The sequence below is a fragment of the Populus euphratica genome, unplaced genomic scaffold (assembly GCF_000495115.2).
Source record: "Populus euphratica unplaced genomic scaffold, PopEup_1.0 scaffold354.1, whole genome shotgun sequence".
Taxonomy (NCBI): domain Eukaryota; kingdom Viridiplantae; phylum Streptophyta; class Magnoliopsida; order Malpighiales; family Salicaceae; genus Populus; species Populus euphratica.
In genome coordinates this window covers 200,942-209,425 of record NW_011500241.1, presented here as the reverse complement: position 1 = coordinate 209,425, position 8,484 = coordinate 200,942, and positions in this window count along the sequence as shown.

Here is an 8,484-nt window from a genome sequence, read left to right as displayed (position 1 = left end):
CATCAAGTTTTGCCAATTTCTAGAAGACAAAACAAAGATGAACAATTAGTAAATTGCCAATATTTTATTATCAATTTTTTTGTTTGCATTGAAGTTGATCGTGGAAGCTGCTTTTTTTTTTCTTGAAATATTTTTTTTAATATTTTAATATGTTGATTTTCTTGAAATTATTTTTTTTAATATTTTAATATGTTGATATTAAAAAAAATTTAAAAATAAAAACAATTATTTCAAAAAGCTCATTTTTCTGTTTAATTACTGTTTCTGCTAATTGCAGAACTTGTACCAGCAGTGTCGGTGTGTATCATTGTGCCATTATGCAGTATTTTTTGCATCTTCAAGGCTTCAAGTTGGGAGCTCTTCCTTCCCCTGTGATATTCTGAACTCCAAAGCGGATATTTTGCGCCATTCAGCAGACAGATGAATTTCGTACACTGTGAAGGATACACGACAATCATATGGTTGTGTCCATTTTTCCTTTTTAAGACAAGATGGTTGGCCGCTGCCGCTGGCATGATTATACTTTTCATTTTGTTTTTTTTCTTATTCTTTAAACTAGAATCATAGCAGTAATTATCACAAAAACTCATATTACTCCTATCAGATTTTTTTTTCTAAAGTTTTAAAAAACATTTTTTATTTCAAAAATACTTTTAAAAAGATTTAATTTTTTTAAATTATCGTTTTAACATGTTAATATAAAAAATAAATTAAAAAATTATTATTTTAATATATTTTTAAATCAACCTACACTTTAAAAAAATTTTAATACCATGACTTGTTAACTTTAAGCTCCTACATCACTTATATATATATAAAATGGATTCTGTAATTCTAAAAAGAAAAACCAGACACGTGTATCACATTAGTTAGGGAACTATTTCTACCATAATTGACGGGCATAGGAGAAGGAATCCAATCAATAGTTAAACAATTGGTGGTTCATGTTCTTAATTATTACCCAAAATATTCTCAGAATAAAAATAGAAAGCAAGGAAAAGAAGAAGAATAATTAATTAATAATCCCTCGACAATTTACCCCATATTATTGCACTGATCATCATATCCTGTTCCTACCAGGATTAATTAATTAATAATATCCTTGCATCCCAAATAGATTATAAGTAGTATTAATAATATTAATTAATAATTAGTTGGTAAGGGTTCTGCCAACACACACCTTGAAAGGTAGTTAATTTGAGATGATAAGGGTCAATATTATTCTTATTTTATTTATTTTTTAAAAATCAAGAAGCCGGAAATCAACTTCTATTTCGTTCGATCTCTCTGTGACCCAGCAACTTTTATTTTATGTCCTAGCTAGCTCGGGATGGATGGCTCCGAGTCATGTAATCAGAGGCCCCATGATCGAGCTGGTCGACCCTTGCCTTGCACACCCTTCAGCTTAACCATGTTTTCCTCGAGATTTTTCTTTTCTCAACTGTTTATAAGGTCGCAGAAGAGTGGCTTTTTCAATTATTGCTGCCATTCTTGCTTGAAGAAGGGCCTTGTTTTCAGCATGGATTATGAACAAGGAACGATGAAGAAGCGTTCTGAGCTTTGGGCACTGTCAAGAGGGGATGAATTGAGATCATAAAACCATGCGTTTTATTATGGAGATGATGAAGAGGCAACATGCTTCCATGGAGTTAACCCTCTTTCAGTGAGAGAGAAGGGCTTTCAAGACGTGAGCCCCACAAGATGGGATAGGCCCGCCTTCAAAAGGAGCGACAGGAGGTATCTCTCTATCATCCAGCATCGGATTCCAAAATTTGTCCTCATGGGGCTCACAGAAAACGACAGATCGTCACAGCATGTGGCATGGCCGCATTTTACCCGCGGCGCGGGGCCCCTGATTTGTTTTCTAATGTTTGTTTTAAAATATATTTTATTTTTAAAATTAATACATTAAAGTATTTTGGAATATATTAAAAAATACTGTTGTTTCTAAAGTATTTTTTGTTTTGGAATATATTAAAATTATATTTTGTTATTATTATTTAAAATATATTTTTAAAATTAACTTATTAAAAAATAATCTAGAAATATAAAAAAAAATTAAAATTTATTAAAACATAGGTCCAAGCAATTATTAAAATCAATCAATCAATCATTTCCAAGTCAATACAAGCCCAAGAAATTATTAAAACATGTGCCTTGTTGACTTTGATGCTTCATGTTTGGTCCTTGGAATTTTCCCATTTCATTTCCAGCAGCTAAATAATTGCAAAGATGGTTTAGCCACAGAAAGTGGAAAATAAAATTATTCTTCATGAAAAGTGTCTGAAGAATCACAGTATCCAAACATGTGGCATGGAGTTCTTTTTCTTTTTTCTTTTTCTGAGTAACAATTTTTAAAATAATGTTCAAGAGTGAAGCCAAATGATATTGCTTGTAAATTACATTAGATTGATTTTTTTATTTTCTTTAAAGCTTTCTTTTTATATTTAGAGTTTCATTTCTTTATAATACTCATTTAAAGTTTTACTTGATTGCATATATAATTTTAAATTTTAGTTAATACAATCATTTGAATACTACTAAAATAAACTTTCTAATAATTTTTTTAAAAAATAAAATTTAAGATACATTATTATTAATAGTGTAAAATGATGGGTTTATCAATTCTCCGTTGAGTTCTCAAAATAAGATTTTTTTAATTGCATTCCTAATATACTAAATATTTCTAGATTGATTCTACATATTCATATTATTATTATTATTTTAAATCTAGAAAGTGTATACCATACTATAATAAAACGATGTCATTTTAACGAGGAATGATATTTTTGTTAGAGAAAATAGGCGGACCCAATCTTGGCACAAGGACTGCATTGATATTAAATGCATAGTTTGGGTACTAATTTGAGGTGTTCAAGATTTTGGTCCCCATTATCCCGGTTGTTGGAAATTTTTCAAAGGTGCCTTACGGGTCAAAAGTTCCATGATCTTGTGTTGTGGGTCACCTGAAATTATCAAGCAGTAATAATGCTCGGTAAGAAGCCACTACATAATGCTTCTAAATTGGAAAGATACATTGAGAAATTAGATTTATAAGCAATAACATTTCCTTGATCATCGAACTTCTTTCTAGCATGAACCTTCTTGAAGAACATAACCAACTTCTTTCGTTTAAGCCTAAAAAGAGAATGGCACTCTAGCATGAACCTTCTTGAAGAACATAATTAAGAAGCAAGACTCAAACTAACATGCATTTGAATTTAATTTTCTAGGAAGTCCCCCTTACCACTTCTTTTTAAATCGATTCCTTAAAAAATATAGTATCAAATTTTCTACGTGAAAGAAATAAAAAACAGGAAAAAAATTGTTTATTTGCTTGCCTTATTCAAGAGGCATGTTTTTGTACACTTTGGTCTCTATTATTTTCAAAAATTTTATTTTACACTTGAAGTTTCATTTTTCTTGTATTTCAGTCCCTCGTAGTTTTGAGGGGTAAAAGAGAGTTGTCGAAAAAAGAGATGAGGGAGAGAGCTTTCGATCAAGTCCATTTCGATTATAAAAAATATTGATTTTAATACCAATAAATTTGTTTTAAAAAGAAAGCTTTAATAAAATGATTTTACCTTTAATAATGTCAAAAATAATAAATTGAGATCCCAGATGTCAGGCTTGCATACTTAATCTTTCAAGCCCAAACATGTTTAGCTTCATCCACTTGCTCCTTTACCTTTCTTTCTTCATTTTTTTATTGTTTTATAATTTTATATTTTAAAATAAAATAATTACAATGAAATTATATGTATGTGTGATTATGCCATGCTTTTTAAATAAGACTTGATAATTTTTATGATAATGCAAACAATTATTTTATGAATAATTATATATGAACATAATATGCTCTTAAAAATATATTGCACATGGATATTAAAAAAAATAAAAACTCTATCATGTTATTTGTTTGTTGTGAATTTTTAATATAGTTTTCTTGATTTAATTAGTATTTTAATTTTTCATACAGTCCTATAAAAGTTACAATACATGATATTTTTGTTTCTTAATTGAAACTTAATTTTTAATCATTAGTAGTTTTTATTTAAAAAAATCATGCTTCTAATAAAAGGATATTATTAATAAAAATATATGTGTTGCATGAAAAAAAATGCATAAATAAGAAAAGAAATTTTTGACAAAAAAATACATGTTTTCCTCTAGAATCTAAATCATTAGAATTTTTATGAATATTTATTTTACTAAAAAATAATAAATAAGAATAGGTTGTAATCATATTTTAAAAACCATTAAAAAAATCTTTATTTTATAATAAAAACATAAAAAAAACACTCCAAATTTAAAAACTCCACCTAGTATTATAGGTTGAAATTTGAATATAATTTTAGTATTTTTGTTATTTTTTATATAGTTTTATCAAATCAATTATTCTTTTAATTTGTAAATAATTCAATAAAAATAGATTTTAAGAATGTCTTGCAGCAACACGTGGATAGATTAAGAATTGGGGTATGGACATTGTCTATAAGTATGAATTGGATGTAAAATAGGCTTTGTAAGAAGTTTTTAGGTATAAAAATGGGTTAAAGATGGTTTAAAAGTATTATTTGAAGCCTTTTAGGTTAAAACAATTGTATATATAGGTAGTGTTTAATTATTGTTCAATAATAGAAAAGATAAAAAATTGTATATATAGGTAGTGTTTAATTATTGTTCAATAATAGAAAAGATAAAAATAATGAAGATTAAGGAAACTAAATAGAAAAAGAGACGAAGGCATAATTACGTTTGATTATAATGTATAAGATAACACAACTTTCTTTGTACCTTTTTAATTATGATAGATAAGATACGATAAAATAAAATAAAAAATTATTTTAGTCTTAAAATATATTGTTGTTCCTTTTTAATTATGATAGATAAGATATGATAAAATATAAAAAAAAAAAAATTTATTTTAGTCTTAAAATATATTGTTGTTAAACTTAGATATTTTTAAAAAATAATTAGATATTATTATTTTTTACTTTAATTTATATTAAGTCTTAAAATTAATAATATTATAATAACCCTAATTATAAAACTAGGACCTGATAGATTGATCCAGAACCTAGACAAGTTTGAGTTTAAGAAAAAAGAAAGAAATGATTGACTCGAACTGATTTGGTCAAAAATCCAGGTCAACTCGGGACAAAACACAAGTTAAAAATCTATTGATTTTATTGAAAACAATTGGTCAAAACAAGGTTATTTTTATTATTTTTAAATTTTTTAGGGGGTCAGCCAAGTTGAACATCCCAACCCGTGACCTGAACCTTGTCTTGGGTTAACTTTTAAATTAAATTTTAAAACTATGATAACAAACATATTTATTCATACATCGACTCGGGTTAACCCGTGTTGATCCTTTTGACCCGTGACTTAGATCTTGTCCTAGTCGACCACCGAGTTTAGTTTTAACATTATGATAATAACAAGTTCTATTCTTACATATACCTGAGTTAACCCTTCAGATTTATTACTCGGGTCTTACCCAAGGTTAACCCTCGAATTAAGTTTTAAAACTATGATAATAACCACTTTTATTTTATGTTAACCCTCTTGATACATGACTCGGGCCTTACCTTGGATGAATTTCTGAGTTGAGTTTTAAAACTATGATAATAACAATATTTTGTGCTTTCATTGACATGAGTCAACAATCAATCTCACTCATGACTTAAGCATTGCCACAGGTTGATCCCTAAATTGGATTTTAAAACTATGATAATAACCAATCATGAGTAGTGACCCAGGTTTTGCCTCGGATCGACCCTCGAGTTATTGGTATTGTAGTAGCAATTATTTTTTTAAAGTGTTTTTCATTTGGAAATGTATCAAAAAAAAATTTATTTTTTAAATTTTATTTTTTATATTGGCGAATCAAAATCATCTAAGAAAAAAAAGAATTTAAAAAAATTATTTTTTTAAAAATAAAATGTAAAGATAAATAGGCTCCATGATAAGTCCTAGCACAAATATTATGAAGGTTCTCTTCGGGTGAGAAGTGTACCATAATTTTTTACTGAAAAATATATATCTCCTTTTATTAAAGCTTTGGCTTCTTAAATAGTCGAAGTCAAGTATAGATAAAACTGAAATACAAAGCGAATGATAAAACTGAAATATAAAGAGAACTTTAAAATCACTAATAACTTGGAATTAATTAGGATGTAACTGATGGCCACAAATGGTGTTGTAAATGGTGTAACTTCTCTTTCCATGACTCTTTGATAGCCACGACCCATGTTTAATGGCTTCTTCTGTTATGCATTTATTCACTCATATCCATCTCATCCCAAATATCTAGGATTTGGTTTATGACCCTTATTAGAATGATGTGGACTCTTAGATTCTTCAGATCATAGCTTAACAATACCTCCCCCACCAAGTGAAACCTTGTCCTCAAGGTTTATGTGTAGAAATTACTCAAGCAATGACTTAATTGGCTCCCATATGGCCTCCTTTGCTGGTAGTCGTTGCCATTAAATCAAGCTCTCCTTTTCAAAATTGTTGCCCTGTTTGACCTAACAAGTGTCCAAAATCTATTATGGTTCCAGTATAATTAGGCCTTCATCAGTTATGGGTGGCAATTATGTAGAAGGCACCACTAGGTTGCCCATGTATTTCTTGAGTAGAGAGACGTGGAAGACTGGGAGAGTACAGCTGCCCTTTATCAATTTAAGTTTGTGAGCAATTGTGCTGATTTTTTGAACTACTAGATAAGGGTTGTAAAATCAACTTACAAGCTTGTCACATATATGCGGCGTCATGGTGAAAACATCCACCCTCAAAATATTGGTATCTAAATGTATGTATCAAATGTGTGAAGACAAGGAATTCTTGTCTGTGATTAGTGAAAAGATAGAATGAGAGCCGCCACCTGGTATTTTGGTCACTAGGAACCCTAATTGGTCTCAGAAATAGGGTACGGGGATTAGTTGCGTAAAGGGAAGGTATTAGCACCCCAAATACATCCTACCTAAAGTAAGCTGCATCATTTTATTATCTGATAAAATCTAAGATCTTGTTGAATTTCTAGTTGTTGGTCCATCTATGGTTTAAGAAAAGTCCTCCTCGGTTAGGAGATCCTTACTTTATCGAGTAATTCTAATGTCAACAAAAGAATTTAATATCTAAAATACGTCCTACGTATAAGGTCACAACCCCAAATATTAAAAGAAAACAAAATCATTTTTTTTTAACTTTTTGAAATATTGGCCTAGTTCTTATGACTTTAATAAACTGAATATTAAAGCCAAAATGCATGCTAATATATTTTTAGAAAAACATTTTCCTATTCTTGTATAAAAATACAATATGAATTTTTTTTATTTTTATTTTTGAGAGACTTGACCGTATATATGAAAATAAAATATTATTTTGATGAAAATCAGGTATTTTAATAATGGATTTGTATTTTTACAGTATAAATATACAATCTAGTACTAAGCAAAATTCAGTAAAAAAAAATATGTGGAAAATCATAGATTTTGTTTTGAAATAATTTTGAAGAAAATTTTATTTTTATTTTTTCGGGCTGGGCTGGTCACTAGCCCATTCCAGTGACCAAGACCCAGCCATCCATACATGTGTAATGTTTTACACATGAATGAACAGTGGAAAGGTAATTAAATTACCTTTGCACTGTTCATCCTCCTTCTTGTAGATAGCAAGAACGAAAAAAAATAGATGTTGCAACTGCTGATTTCAGTTATTGGCTTCCTTACATCTTTTTTTTCTTATACTGATTAGTACTTAAAAGTTTATTTTTATCAAGATTTTATATCATTATTTTGCACTTAAAGTATCAATAACTCAACTAAAGCATGTTTTATAATAAGATATCTAATAATATAAAATACCTTTAATTTGTGGTAAATGTTCATTTTAAATGCAAGTCTATCACATAAATGAAAGGATTGATTAATGAGTTTAAGAACTGAAATTGAAAGGATAAAGAGATGGTCAAACTTAAAAAAGAGATATTGATGCAGTACAAACCGGAACACTGTTCGGTAATTGGATCATATCTAAAGTTGTAGATCTCGGATTTAGCTCTACTTTATATGGATAGAAAGGTAAGGCATAAGCATACAACTTTTATGGAGCCTAAGATTTAAAATATGGATGGAAAGATAAAGCATAAGCCTACAACTTTTATGGAGCCTAAGATTTAAAAAGGCCATTTTCAATTCCAAATTATAGCAACAATGAAGAAGTCTGATTTTATCTTGCAGCCTGGATATTATTTAGTATTTGGCCCATATCTGGAGTTATTTTATCTTGCAGCCTAGATATTATTTAGTATTTGGCCCATATCTGGAGTTCTAAAAGTTCAACTGACCTTCATTTTTTTTCCTGGAAAGCTAAGACAATTTCTTACAACTTTCATGTTTTTAAGTGGTTCCAATTCTGATGTTATCAATGATGTTTTGGGCAGACAAGAGAAGATAAGGATTGTCACCAAGTCAA